Below are 13,021 nucleotides of genomic sequence, written 5' to 3'. Positions count from 1 at the left end.
CACTGGAGCCAGAAGGAAGACAGATTTACTATCTGGTGTGAACACGGCACTGTGTCAGAGGTTGCAGAGTCATCCCAACTATGCCTCTAATGCAAGGAATGCGTGAGAACAGCATCTGCGAGCAAGTCTAGCCCCCCTTCTCCAAAAAAGCAGTTTCAGTATATTGAGGACTTATTGAGTAACTTTGATAATAAGACTACATCAATGTAGGCTCAAATATAATGTTTCGGGTTAGTTTGCTTTAATTCAATAGGATTTTACATAAGGATTTTGCATGAAGTCCGGTTGTGACCATGTGATGATATCCCAAAAATGACTGAAAATGAATGACTGAAGCTTCTGTTGCCACAATGCTTTTATTTCTTGAATATTACATCTGCATGTGTCTACAATTTAATTATGTTGCAGACAGTGTCAAAGACTCTATGAGGTACTCAAATGTGAGAATATAGGTCTTATATGATCTTTAATAAAAAAAATAAAAAAAAATCTTCCGCGTTCTCTCCAGAGTTCCGCCACTCACCATGACTCAACTATTTACTTAAAAGCCTCCCTTTGCACTGCAGTGTATGACAAAGCACTCATAGCTTACCGCACAACCACGTCTTTCAATCCAGTCTCCAGGTGTGTACTTACAGAAGAATTCTCTTGAGCTCCATGGCTGAAGTCAAAATATACACTCGGCTGATTCTGCTGTCATTTCTCTGTCTTGTCTCAGGGGCGGAGGCAGGGAAGCTTCTGGTCATACCGTCTGATGGAAGTCACTGGACGGGCTTGAAGCCCCTGGTTGAGGAGCTGGGGAGGAGGGGGAACCAGGTTGTGGTGGTCATTCCAGAGGCCAGCAAGAGCATGGGTCCGTCGGAGAACTCCACCACCCTCACCTTCCCTGTGCCCTACACCAAGCAGCAGCTGCAGATTATGGTACAGAGCAACCTGGAGGGCTTGATGTCTCAGGATGCCTCCAACGCCCTCACCAGGGCCTGGAGATATTTCAATAGCCTGAGGGTGCTGAGAAGTTACATCAGCAGGGCCTGCGAGAGCCTGCTGACGAACAAAGAGTTGATGCAGATCCTGAAAAACTGGAGATTTGATGCCATCCTCACCGATCCCTTTGAGCCAGCCGGGGTCATCGTTGCAGAATATCTGGACATCCCCACTATCTACACCCTGATCGCCCTCCCATGTATGGTGGACTTTGAGGCCAGCAAGTGTCCACATCCTGTTTCGTACGTACCCATGCGCTTCACCCACCACACTGACCAGATGACCCTGGCTGAGAGGACAGTCAACTTCCTGAGAAGTGTGTTTGAGCCAATGGCCTGTGGGTTCTTGTATTCTGATGTGAATAAATTGGCCTCCCGGTACCTGAAGAAGGAGACCACTATCACAGAATTGATGAGCAAGGCATCCCTGTGGCTCATACAACTTGACTTTGCCTTTGAATTTCCCAGGCCAGTAATGCCAAATATGGTCATGATTGGGGCATTGAAGTGTGAGAAACCGCAGCCCCTTCCATTGGTAAGTAACAGTTAAAACACATTTTGACGACAAGCAATAGTCAGAAAGTTGTTTTTGTTCATCCCGGTAATGGGTGTTTGCCATTCTAGTTCTGACCAGACACGCATGACTCAGTTACCAATAGGCCTGATAAGATGCATATCTACCATAGGTGCGTCCAGGGCTGGACTGGGACAAAAAATCGCCCCTGGCATTTTTGGCCCAGGCGGCCCACACCCACCGTGATTGGTCAAACACATTCCCTGCAGACAGTCCTCTTAAAATACGTGTACATTCTATGATATGAGTTGCCTAGTGTTCTGCGTTGACGTGATAGTTTTGGATCCTCCAAGAGGCATCTCAAGACTTATCTGTTGATCTTACACTTAAATAATTAATTCATTCTTAGAGTTATGATTTGTATATATATTTATTTGTATATTGACTGCCAGAAAAGGCAAAACCACCGTTGTCTGGTGTTGTCTATTCATGTTCATTAGGGAGAGCCTTTTTAATATATGTTGTCATTGTAGCTGCTAAATACACGCATTATTAAAGCTATAAAGTTGTCTGCCTGCTACCTAAGAGTTTCCATTGAATAAATGTTTAGGTAGATTAGAATCTGGTTTTATTCTATGTTGGTTGATAGGATGGCTCTCTAGGTTAGCTCTTGCTATTTAGCTAACTTGATAACCGTAACCATGACGCGTTGCTAGGACAATGGAGGCGTATGAAGTGATTTAAAGACGTTACACCTTGGATTTTTTGGTTTAAAAGGGGTGTGTGTTTGTGTATGTTGGGATATGTTATGTACCTTATCTAAATATTTTAATGAACGTTAGAGTTGATAGTTTAAACCTGCAGTTTTGCACTTTAATTTGCAAACCTTGGTTTGTTTGTCAATGATATATACAGTTTGTTGTTTTCAAAATAAAATGAACTGAAATGTTCAAAAAATCAAAAAAAAAGGGTTTCTTTTTTTGGGAGGAAAATTAATCGTTTAGATTTATCAACTAATTGATAAAATAGTCTACAGATTAATCGATAGAAACATTGTCGTTAGTGGCAGCCCTAGTTATAATGTACTTACTGTATATATTTTTTCACCTGGGCCCCCAGGGGCCCGTTCGTCGTAAGGGTCGAAGCTAAGTTAATCAATTGTCCCTTTAGCCCGTTAACATTAGCGGGCTAACTGAGAACCGCGAATATCGGTTCGTCGACGGCTGATCCGCATCCAAATCATGTGTTTAATTTCAATCAGGCTAAACTTATCAGGGCAAGTGCACGAGCACGTCCTACTTCAAAAGGCAGGAAAGGTCGATCACCAAAACCGTGATTTTGTAACGGTATGATGGCGGAAAAGACGCCATCTGAGCAAACTATTACAATGAGTCTACGAAGACAATAAGCATATTATTATGGCTAAATCAAACACCGCCACCGCTGCCAGAGCAAGACAGGCAGCTTGGCAAAAAAATTGCCGATAAACTAAATGCGTATTTTGGTAAAATGTATATGCTCATCTTTAGTGCCTTATTACCCCGATCAATCAGATCACATTTCTTTAAATGTGCCTGCTGGCAGTAGGCTTAATGGAAATTAATCATCGAATGAGATCTTGCTAGAGAAAATAATGATATCAACTCTTTTAGAATAAGTATAAAAACAAGGCCAAAGAGTATCTAATTGAGACAAATTCATAGACGCTTATGAGGATAAATGTAGGCCTACTGAAAGCGTATGTACTAGGGCCGAGGTCTTCAACCCTGATCCTCAGGGACCCCCTGTCCTGCATGTTTTAGATGTTTCCCTGCTCCAACACACCTGATTCAAATGATTGGGTCGTTATCTAGCTCAGCAGAAGCCTGGTAACAACCAATCATTTGAATCAGGTGTGTTGGAGCAGGGAAACATCCAAAACATGCAGGACAGGGGGTCCCCGAGGACCAGGGTTGAAGACCTGTGTACTAGGGTGATATCAGGTAAAATGGGCCACTTAAATCGTTTGGGACAATAATAGGCTACAATACCATGCCTTTTCCATATGTTTTTATGATTACTAATGACTGTTTTGATAATCTTGATGTAATAACATTATTTAGGCCCTACAGTTCTTGAAACATCAGCTGTGCCAACTTTTTTTGCACAAGCAGTTTCAGGTCAAATGGACCAGCTGTTCAGGTAAAATGGGCCAGTGAAACTGCAAAGGGAAATAGTAATTCATCATCAATTTTAATTTTAAAACACAGTTGCTTGTACAGCCACATAACATTTAAACTGCATTAAACAAACATATTCATATGTGCCATAATAAAAAAAAATGATCCTGAAGCCCAGACTCGTCACTGTTCCATATATATGTGACGTGTGCCCTCAATACCCAGCTCGACCAAAAGGCTCTCATACTGGTTAAACTGGCTAACCACCTCTTTGTTGAGTCCAGTAGCTCAACAAAGAGGTGGTTTAAATTCTTAAATTCTTAAACCAGTCCGGCCCTCCCTGCTGTCTTGGAGAAACCAGATATGTTGTTCTTGGCTGCAAAATCAAAGGCCACTTGCTGGACATCACGTTTTGTGAAGGGAAACCCCCTTTGCGCCAATGTGTTGAGGGTGGCGGCAAGCTCCCTTTCTGCCCCCTGTGGAAGGTAGGGCTTCCGCCCTGACACATGTTCACTGCCAGTCACCTTTCCACTGATGCGTCTTTGCAGTGTGGATCGCGGCACACCCCATGCTATTGATAAGAGGCGCACACTCACTGTAATTATTTTCTTCTCTCCCTCCATGTATTCATCTAAGGCCCCCTTCATCCTCTCCTCTTTCCACAGATTGTAATTGTTTGGCCTTCCTTTCCATCCCTGTTTTATCTTTGTATCCTTTCCTCTCTGGTCCTTGCTCCTCCTCTTTTCTCTCCCTTTCCTTCTCCCTCTCTCCTCTCCTCTCGCTTCCTTCTCGTTCGCCATACTCACTGTACATAAAATATCTACTACCATTATTACTGTTGGGGGGGGTCATGGTGTGACACAAAAACACACCCTCACACACACACACTCCAACATATGTGTATGTGTGTTTGTGAGGGACACAGATGATGGCTCATTTTACCTCAGTGGGTTAATGTAAATTGGGCCACCAAGAAAAACATCACTTTTGCAAAAAATATGTTAATATACCAAACTAACAACATTATTTCTGATTGATGCCATCAAGATAGATATTATGCTTAGTTTTTTTATGCCCATGTTTTTTTTTAAATAGATTTATCATCCTTATAATAGTTAAGTTAGATTTGGTATGCCAGGCTACTTACCATGCAGCTTTCTGGTGCAGTCTTGTTTGAATTATTGGCCCGCCCACCATAGCAACCATATAGCAATCAAATCCCCCGGTACTTGTCAGGGCTGAGACCCCCAAACCTTAAATGGCCCATTTTACCTGATGGCCCATTTGACCTGATATCATATGTGTATATGCATGTATGCATGTATGTGTAAATCCCTCTTTGATTTCATTGACTGGGACATGGCCAGGGAATATGATTTGATTCCTCAGCTGTTTAAGCGCCTTGGCGCCTATTAATAGCCTACACTTTTCTTACAGCAACGCATGCTGCGGCTTTGCCATGCTGCATCGTCTATACTGTATGTTACGCACGCCTCCCGTAAGAGGGAACGCAACGCCCCGCTGCGCACAAGAACCCCAGGACTGGACGGAATAGGGATATGGAGTCGTGGTGCGAAACAAGGGAAAACAAGGCCAACAGTCGTTTAACAGTGTTTTATTCACTGTTAGATAAGCGTGCAGGGGAAAAGGGGCTGAGCACGACCCAAAACAAAGAAAGCAAAATAATAATCTCTATCCCTACCTTGTCACAATGATCCCCTAACTAGCACCGTAATTCTGGCGCTCTACCCAAAATACAAGGGTTGGTCGGCCCAGGTCTTACCTAGTGTATATAGACAATAAGGTTATCCTGCGGGTGGTGTAAGCCCCGGGGCCTCTTGCCTAAAGCACGTGGCTTTCCCCTTTCCCCCCTGGAAACAAAAACAGAAGGGTGTTATCCCAAACAATAATCAACAATGTTACCACAGATATCAATAATTATACAGACCCCCAAATGTCAGAAACACAGCAGCACACAGCACACAGAACAGAGACAGCAGTCAACCAAGCCTCCTCGCTGGTCAACCACTGGGGCTTATATGAGGGACAGCACAGGTGCAGCCACTGACGAGGGGGGGGCGGAGCGGAGTCCTGATTAGGGACTTCGACCTATCAGCCGCTGCCTCCAAAGCCATCCTGCCCAGGATGACAAACCTGAAGGAAAAAGAGTCCCCCCCCCACACACACACAGACCACAAACAAGACATACGGACACAGAACCACATGGAGCACTGGGGACGTAACACACCCACCCTAAAAAACGCAAACCCCCTCCCAGGGATGCAAGCAAAACCCAAGCGGTTCTATCACTCATGAGCGCGGGACAAAGCGTCAGCCACTACGTTACTCGTACCTTTCACGTAACTAATGCACAAATTGTATTCCTGCGCAATCAGAGCCCACCGCATGAGGCGGCGGTTCTGGTTGTACATCTGTCTTAAGAAAGTCAACGGGTTATGGTCGGTAAAGACCATAACAGGCACAGCACTAGATCTGATGTATACCTCAAAGAACTGTAAAGCCAACAACAAGGCCAATGTCTCCTGCTCTATTGTGGAGTACCTTGTCTGACACGGATTAAACTTTCTTGAAAAGTAGCTAACCGGTCGATCCACTCCTTCATCATCTTCCTGAAGAAGAACAGCACCCGCCCCTACCATACTGGCGTCGACCTTCAGCTTAAAGGGTTTCTCAAAGTTAGGCGCAGCAAGGACAGGGGCACTGCAGAGCAGCGCCTTAGCCGACCCAAAGGCGGTGTCACATTCCGAGGACCATTTGAAGGGTACCTTAGGGCTTAGCAGCCATGTAAGGGGAGCTACTACCGACGAGAAGTTCTTACAAAAGGTGCGGTAGTACCCCACCATACCCAGAAAACTGCGCAACTGGCGGCGTGTCTTGGGAGTGGGAAAACCAGCAATAGCTTCAACCTTGCCAGCTATAGGGCGCACTTCACCGCGTCCCACCTGCTTCCCTAGGTAGGTCACCACAGCTTTCCCGAACTCACATTTGGCCAGGTTGAGAGTCAAGGAAGCTTCCTTCAACCGCTGAAACACTGTCTTTAATGTGGAAAGATGGTCAGACCAGGTGAGCGAGTGCGTCACAATGTCGTCAAGGTATGCAGTACAGTTAGGAACATCCGCGAAAACAATGTTTACCAGCCTCTGAAATGTAGCAGGCATAACAGTATACTGCATAAAGTTGTCAGGAGTCACAAAGGCTGAAATATCGGAAGCCCGAGGGGTCAGCGGCACTTGCCAGTAACCTTTCAGCAGATCGAGCTTGCTGACGAAGGCAGCAGAACCTATCTGGTCGATGCAGTCCTCTATACGAGGTAGCGGAAAAGAGTCCGGCACCGTAACTGCATTAACACAACGGTAGTCAGTGCACAAGCGGGACGTACCGTCTGGTTTAGGAACCAGAATACATGGAGAACTCCAAGCGCTATTGCTGGGCTTGGCCATATCATTTTTCAGTAAGTATTCCACCTCACCTTTCATCACCTCTCTCTTCCGGGCGTTCACTCGATAAGGATGCTGTCGAATGGGAGTATTGTTCCCAACATCCACGTCATGTGCCAGGACAGAGGTGCGTCTAGGCACATCTTGAAACACATCAAGGAAGGCATGTATTAGAGAGACAAGATCAGTTATCTGGCGTTCATCCAGATGTTCCATAATCGACGGTAGCTTTTGCAGCATCTCTGAGTTGCAAAGGCGCTCACACTGCTGCAAAGTGTTACGCAACTCCAAACCATCGTCACACATCCCATCCAGGCCCATGACCGACGCCACCACTGCCACGCTGGACACGGCGGGTTGGTCTGGCTGGTCTGACTTACTGGAACAACTGCTGGGGGAGTCACGCACATGATAAGCCTTCAGCATGTTGATGTGACACATGCGTGAAGAGCGTCTACGATTAGGGGTTTGTATGAGATATTTGGTGTCACTTAGCTTTCTTTCTACTGAATACGGACCAGAGAAACTGGCAGAAAGCGACGAGCCGGGAACTGGCAGTAAAGCAAGCACTTGTTCACCTGGCAGAAAACAACGGTCTTTTGTCTTCCTGTCGTACCGCACCGTCATGCGTTGTTGTGTGGAGGTAAGTGACTCTCTAGCTAGCCTGCCTGCAGCATGCAGCCTTTCCCGCATTTTACTAACAAACTCCAACACATTTGTAGGTGTTTTACTGGGTGAAACAGACAGGACACACTCTTTCAACACCTTTAGCGGACCGCGTGGGTTGTGTCCAAAGACCAGGTCAGCAGGGCTAAAGCCTAAAGACTCTTGTACCGTTTCTCTGATGGCAAACAGAACAAAGGGCACTCCCTCATCCCAGTCAGCACTGGTATCCATGCAGTACTTTTTTAGCATGGCCTTAAGTGTCTGATGCCAGCGCTCGAGAGCCCCCTGGCTCTCAGGATGGTACGGGCTAGAGACCTGGTGCGAGATAGACAGATTCCTTAACACAGCAGAGAACAACTTGGACATTAAGTTTGTCCCTTGGTCAGTCTGGAGCACTGTAGGAAGTCCAAACGTGGAAAAGAACTTAACCAGCGCCTTAACCACGGTCTTGGCCGTGATGTTACGAAGTGGTACAGCCTCTGGGTACCTAGTGGCACAACACATGATGGTGAGCAGATATTGGTTACCTGACCGAGTTTTTGGTAGCGGACCAACACAATCGAGGATCACTCGCTCAAACGGTTCCCCGACCACGGGAATCGGATGAAGTGGCACACGAGGAACAGGTTGGTTTGCTTTTCCTGCAAGCTGGCACACATGACACGTCTTACAGTACTGTACAACATCAGATTTTAAACCCGGCCAGAAAAAATGTCGGAGGACTCTGTTGTATGTCTTAGTTATCCCCAAGTGTCCAGACCAAGCAGGGTCATGAGCCAGGGACAGCACCTGCTGTCGTAACGGGGTAGGCACAACCACCTGCCTAACAGTATCCCAGTCCTGACCTGTTCTATGCGCGGCCCATTTACGCATCAACACACCCGCGTCTACGAAGTACGAAGCGTCCCTATGTTCTGTTTCGGAGGAGACAACTGCATCGAAACACTTGCTAAGGCTAAGGTCTTCTTTTTGCCATTTAATCAGTTTGTCTGGGGTGATCGACAACTGAGTGTCGTGCAACAGGGGTGCGACTCCGCATTCCACACCCGTTTGCTGCACTCGAGAAGATTGCACCCGTGACACTGAAGGCGCCTTTAGGGCTGTCTCAACGAAAAACGAATCGGACAAGTCCACCACGTCTCCCAGCTTGCGGGACTGTGCCCTTGTTAGGACACAAGCCGGAAAAACATGGGGAAAGGCTTCGATCATTTCCTCGTCTGCTGTTTCGGGTTTTGGGCTGTCTACAACCTCTAACACCGGAGACACAACACCACCTGCAATGTCGTTCCCCAGCAACAGGGTGACTCCTTCCACCGGCAACTGAGGCACCACACCAACTCGGAAACGTCCCGACACCACGTCTGACGCTAAATGGACCCAGTGTAGCAGCACAGACACCGTTTTCATTTCGAAACCCTGTAGGAGGACATGCGAGCCACAGTACGTTTCAGCAGACCAGGGCAAAACGTCTGCAAGTATGACTGACTGCGCCGCACCAGTATCGCGCAGGATTCGTATTTGCCTACCATGATGTAGACCCTCCGCAAGCGAAACGCTTCCGCTAGACACAAACGGAGCGTACAGAACATCAGGCCTTGACGTTTCTGCAGGTCGGACTAACCCGACGCTTTTCCTACCGGAGGGGGGTGAGGACTGCCTCCTACCCCTCAGAACTGAACAATCCGAGATCACATGGCCTACTTTGTGACAGTAATAGCACTCCCGTTTTTCAGGTGAGGGCTTACCGTCACTGGGGCCGTAATGCACACGAGAAGCTGTTGGGGTTACCACACGGCTCTCCATCCTAGACCCACCGAACACTGTTTTATGGGTCAGTGAATATTCATCAGCCAAAACAGCTGCCTGGGTTAAGGTCGCCACCTTTTGTTCGTTCAGGTACACTACGATTCGATCAGGCAAGTGGTTCTTGAACTCCTCAAGTAGAGCCAAATCCCTGAGATCCCCAAACGTAGTGGTCTTACTGGCTGAACACCAGCGGTCGAATAGAGACTCTTTCTCTCTAGCGAACTCTACATACGAGCGGTTTAATGGTTTCTTGAAGGTCCTGAACCGTTGCCGATAGGCTTCGGGGACTAGCTCATATGCACGCAACACAGTTGCTTTAACTATGTCGTACTGCAAACTGTCTTCCAGGGAGAGCGCAGCTACTACTTCCTGGACCTTCCCTGACAGCTTGCATTGCAGGAGAAGAGGCCAAACATCTCTTGGCCAACGTAGCGCGGCAGCCACACGCTCAAAAGCAAAGAAGTAGCTATCTACTTCAGCCTCTCGAAAGGGCGGCACCAGTGCGATGTTTTTGCTTACCTCGAACTGGGCCGTCTGACTTGGTGAGGGGGCCCCATTAACACCTGCCTCTAGCTCTAGCTTCCTTATCCTAACCCTCGCCTCTACGTCGGCGTCTATCCTTCGTTTCTCCAATTCAAACTCGAACAGTCTGGCCTGCTCTCTCTCTTTTCGCTCAACCTCCAGTCGGGCCATTCTCATCTTGAGCCTAGCCGTAACAGAAGCCGGAAAAGCACCAGTGCTGCCTGCAGAGGACGCCCGGTCCGGAGAAAGCCCACGTGTCTGGCTACCCTCCTCCTCTTCTTTCTCGCGAGTGACCAACACCCCCTTCTCCACCAAGCCATGCCCTACCGAGGCCAGGAGCTCAGCCTTACGGGCCGCCTTCGGGACTGTAAGGCCATAGTGGTCGGCTATGGCATGAAGGTCCTCTACACGCAACGCCTCCAGCCGAGCTACAGAGGGCTCCTCGATAAAACCGGACACGGCCGAGGTAGCCATACCACACACAGAGCTACCAAAGCCGCAAAGCAAACTACAAAACACGGCACAGACTGCCCAAAAAAAAACGCCCAGGCTCACAACCACGCCAAACACACCCCAACCACCAGAACCCACAGGGACTCAGCGCAGCAGGGCTGTGGATCGCTTGGATCCCGGACGAGCCCCCAAGCTGTTACGCACGCCTCCCGTAAGAGGGAACGCAACGCCCCGCTGCGCACAAGAACCCCAGGACTGGACGGAATAGGGATATGGAGACCCCCAAATGTCAGAAACACAGCAGCACACAGCACACAGAACAGAGACAGCAGTCAACCAAGCCTCCTCGCTGGTCAACCACTGGGGCTTATATGAGGGACAGCACAGGTGCAGCCACTGACGAGGGGGGGGCGGAGCGGAGTCCTGATTAGGGACTTCGACCTATCAGCCGCTGCCTCCAAAGCCATCCTGCCCAGGATGACAAACCTGAAGGAAAAAGAGTCCCCCCCCCACACACACACAGACCACAAACAAGACATACGGACACAGAACCACATGGAGCACTGGGGACGTAACACTGTATAAAAATGTACCTGACGCAAAAAAAACTTCAAGGCTATGCATAGAATCTGAAGCACAGTAAAAGTAGCTTTATTGTCCATTTCTTCACGTCAAAAAATAAAAAGGAATCGATATGACGTTTCCCACTCTCCCACAGTAAAACATAAAAAGCACTGGCACAACAGATAAGACATTTCTTAAAACGAGAAGGTCTTGCAAATAAATTCGGCTAGTCCTTGTCGGCTGAATCGATATCGCTCAAACAAGAACTCATCCGTGTGAAATAAAGGATCTTGGCGATCGCGAAGAACTCTATTGGTATGGAAAGCTAATCGAACTAGAATATATCTCCTTGGTCAACTGGGTCTCTCAAAAGGGGAGCTGCCAATTATTTTCTGGGGGTGTGGCAAGAGCAGTGGTAAAATACAAGTTTTGAAAAGAGACCGCGTCCGTGTCCCATTGTCCACACGATCATATACAATTATATCTAAAACGAACTTACAAAGAGCTCGGTTACACTACCAAAGATGTAATGTTAGTAATAATAGCGATGCTAGCGTTAGCTTGCTAGCTAGCCTATAACACTGGGTCTTGCAGCTGTTTGATTAACTGAAATTAACCTATTATGAAATGTCATGTTCTACTAGCCATTTGCCTACTTTAGCAAGTCACTGTATTTCCAATCCCTGATAGTGTAACTGAGACGACACAGAAAAAAAAAGTAATAAGCCCACGTTCAAGTGTTGAGCATTAAATCGAGATCTTGAAAGAAGCCACTCTTTTGTTCTAAAACCGGACTATACGCCGCTTCAAAATAGAAGCCGCACATATCAGTACACTGAAGGCTGAATTGATGAAGGGACTTTGAAAGTAACTTTAAATATCCTAACATTTCAGCATATTAAAATTTTTATTTTTAAAGTAAGCTTTAAGTGCATTGTTACAAAGATTATTTTTAGCATGCATTTTAAAATATACAAATAATGTGTTTAAAAACAAAGTTCCAGTTGTAGACATTAGAAATTACATATAAGTTTTACTTAAAGTTTATTTTTTATAATATATTTACTAAAAGTGTACTGTAGTACAATTTTTTTGAAGTGTGTTCAAGTATTAACGTTAAAACTTGTAAAAGCATGATGGTAGTATACTTTTTATATATTCACAGGATAGTACACTTTTTCTTAGTATATTTAAAATGTACTATTGAAAATGTGAATATGCTTGAAATCTCTAAAGTATACTTTTTTTCCACCTTGGCAGTTGGCCGGCCCAACCCAAAAATATTAACCAACGGGCCGCTGTCAGTTCTTTATGGGCTGGCCCGACCCCCCAAAAAATGATATTGGCGATTCGTGAAGTGAAGTGTAGAATGTGACGGTTGTCTTCTCATTTCCCATGCAAGAGGGAATATTGATAAGCTATTGCAGCCTCCGTTAAAAAATTGGATCAAACAAAGATATTGGGTCCTTACCTCTATGACACCTTAAATGTTTCCCTTCTAGCGATATTTTCAAGCATTTAGCCTACTGCATTAATTCATTAAGAGCCCCTTTTGAAACATGCTATTGTAACAACATTGTCACAGGTGTTACAAGCCAACTGCAGAGCCTGTTTAAGGAGAGCCTTGCCACTCCCTATTAAGCCCCATTGTACCGAATTTGCCTGCAGTTCCACCAGAGTTCCACTGGGGGTCATCACGAACGAGTGCATGTTGAATGGGAGTCTATGGAGCTAAACGGCTAAATTTGTCTCTTTCGCCTGATTGTCGTTGAGAACTCTCCGATTTGTTTGTAGTTTTTGCATGTTCAACATGGATTATAGGTCGAAAGTTGACTGAACGAGTACCTATGTCCTTTCGATTTCTTACAGGGTGAGTCGTTGTTGCCCATAACACGC

General features: G+C 46.4%; 1 pseudogene; it reads left to right on the top strand.

The window, feature by feature from the left end:
- The first annotated feature begins 657 nt into the window (after positions 1-657).
- LOC146234323 (UDP-glucuronosyltransferase 1A1 pseudogene) lies at positions 658-1,613 on the top strand (annotated as a pseudogene).
- Positions 1,614-13,021: the final 11,408 nt, after the last annotated feature.

Source organism: Hypomesus nipponensis, chromosome 23, assembly GCF_054491055.1.
Source record: "Hypomesus nipponensis isolate SF chromosome 23, ASM5449105v1, whole genome shotgun sequence".
NCBI lineage: Eukaryota > Metazoa > Chordata > Actinopteri > Osmeriformes > Osmeridae > Hypomesus > Hypomesus nipponensis.
Note: the sequence above shows the minus strand (reverse complement) of the source record. Positions and strands in the feature narration are given on the sequence as shown.